The sequence below is a fragment of the Austrofundulus limnaeus genome, unplaced genomic scaffold, assembly GCF_001266775.1.
Source record: "Austrofundulus limnaeus strain Quisiro unplaced genomic scaffold, Austrofundulus_limnaeus-1.0 Scaffold2373, whole genome shotgun sequence".
Taxonomy (NCBI): domain Eukaryota; kingdom Metazoa; phylum Chordata; class Actinopteri; order Cyprinodontiformes; family Rivulidae; genus Austrofundulus; species Austrofundulus limnaeus.
Window position 1 is genome coordinate 18961 of NW_013954775.1, and position 2218 is coordinate 21178.

At 47.1% G+C, this 2218-nt stretch overlaps 1 protein-coding gene across 1 annotated transcript in view; it reads left to right on the forward strand.

Annotated features, from left to right (window-relative positions):
• The window catches only part of LOC106510885 (ubiquitin carboxyl-terminal hydrolase 24), a gene marked incomplete at its 5' end in the record, with an annotated part of 17762 nt that extends 17494 nt beyond the window's left edge, over positions 1 to 268 (forward strand). The window contains 1 exon segment of the mRNA XM_013999616.1: positions 23 to 268.
• Positions 269 to 2218: the final 1950 nt, after the last annotated feature.

Sequence of the window (2218 nt, forward strand, 5' to 3'; positions counted from 1 at the left end):
GGTCCAGCTCACCTGGTCCAGCTCACCTGGTCCAGCTCACCTGGTCCAGCTCACCTGGTCCAGCTCACCTGGTCCAGATCACCTGGCCCAGCTCACGGGTCGGTGCAGGGGGGCCATCAGTACCCACTGAGGAGATGCTCAGGAGCAGGTTTTATTTTCAGGTGCCAAGGTTCTACACACTGTCACAAAGACTGGAACACACACACACAGACACACACACATGTAACACACACACAGACACACACACATGTAACACACACATGTAACACACACATGTAACACACACACAGACACACACACATGTAACACACACATGTAACACACACATGTAACACACACACAGACACACACACGCTCACCTCACTGTTACCTCTGCTGGAGCCCGTCTGCTTTTTCTTTTGCCTTGTGCTCTTTGCCTTTTTACCCCTGCTGTGGCAGCTGAAGCCACATGTAGCAGAGAGAAACCATCAGCCCCGCCCCAAACTGTCGGGAGTCTTAAAGTGCCTTAATCTCCCGATCCCACCTGGACCGCCGGCCCCTCGTCCCACCATCAGTGGCATGTTGTAAGGTGACAGCAGACCCCCACCCTGCAGGTGGGTCGTGTGAGGACAGGCCACAGAGCTGTGGTGGTAAAATGCTGCTTCTTCTCTCTGCTTCAGTCTGGGTCTGAGGGAAACCCTTTCACTGCTTCATGTGTGTGAAGACATGCTAACATTAGCTTAGCTGTCAGCTTTAACAGGTCAATGTTTACAGTGGTCTGCTCTTGTGTTGCACTCAGCTCCTCCTCCTCAGTGTGCTGAGAGGAAACACCTGTCACAGCTTCCTGTCTCCCTCATTGTGAATGTCACGTTGTGCTCTTCAGCACAGCTGCATGTGTGGCAGCAGGCTCTTCTGTCTGCAGGAGGAGACAACAAATACAAATCAGCTGCCCGTGTTGTTTGCTGTGTGATTTGGAGTCGTTAACATTAGCTGTCAGTAACGAGCAGCGCTTCCCGTGGCTGACCACAGTCTCCCACAGCTGCAGCCGTTCACAGACGAGGCCAGGGGGACTTTAAAACAATCTTTTAATTCTGGGATGCAGGGAGGAACGAGGACGTGTGTGGGTTGGGTTTTGGCATCTATACGGGTTTTTACTGTGCTTCGATTTTCAAATTTCTCTTGTGACGACGCAGGAATCTGTAATGCATGTTAAAACTCAGTTTTAATTTGTACATCACAGTTTGATTAAGGGAAATTTGATATAAAATAAACTGGAATGCACAACGTTTTGTAACTATTGTTTTCATTCATGCCTTCAGCCAGGACCTGATCTGATATTCTAGAGTTGGACTTCAGGTTTTTGTTAGTCTGATCAGATTAGACCAAACTAAATTAACTCTGGGTTTTTATATCAAACTTTATTTAAAAAAATCAAAAATCAGTAGTTCCTCTGGATGGTTCTTCTTTAGTGAAACGTTTCGTCTCTCCTCCAAGAGACTTCTTCAGTCTGATGAGTTTCAGGTGAACTCAGCCTTATAAGCAGAGGTGCACACAACCGGTGTGCAGGTGCACATGTGCGGTCAAAACAGGTAAAAGCTCACCAGATGGGACGTCATAAAGCTCCCTTGCATACCTAAGATTGTACCTGATTGTCTGTCACAACAACAGTTAGCAGGACTCTAGATTGTGACCAGTTTGGTCACAAACGTGACCTGATTTCTTAAAAAATAAATAAAAAAAAGAATCCAGCAGCACTGGTGTGAATGGATCGGTGTTCGTTGCGCCACAGTGGGACCCTGATTTAAGGATTAAACGGACACTGCCTTCAACAAATCAGACGAAATCCAGAGCCGCTTTGTCCAATCAGAGCAGAGCAGGGCGGGACTTTCAGTGAGAGCAGTTTGGTTGAAGCAGCGGGCCGGTTCGACTGGAGCTGCTGCAGCGATCAGTCACATCTCCTCCTCTGCTCCTCCTGCACTTCGCTCCTGAACTAGCAGAGACTTTGGTCTGTAAAACCTAACTTTATATTAAATCTATGTTCAGAATGTTGTTATTGAACAGATCTGTCCAACTCTGTGTGAGTGATAAACTCTCCTCCTGAGAGACTGCTGTATGAGCGTGTCACTGCACGCAGGCTGTCTGTGAGATTCACTGAGTTCTAATTAACTAACAGAACATTGTTTGGCCCATATTAAAGCAAAGATGATTCTTTTTAACACCCCAGTCAAAAACATTATAT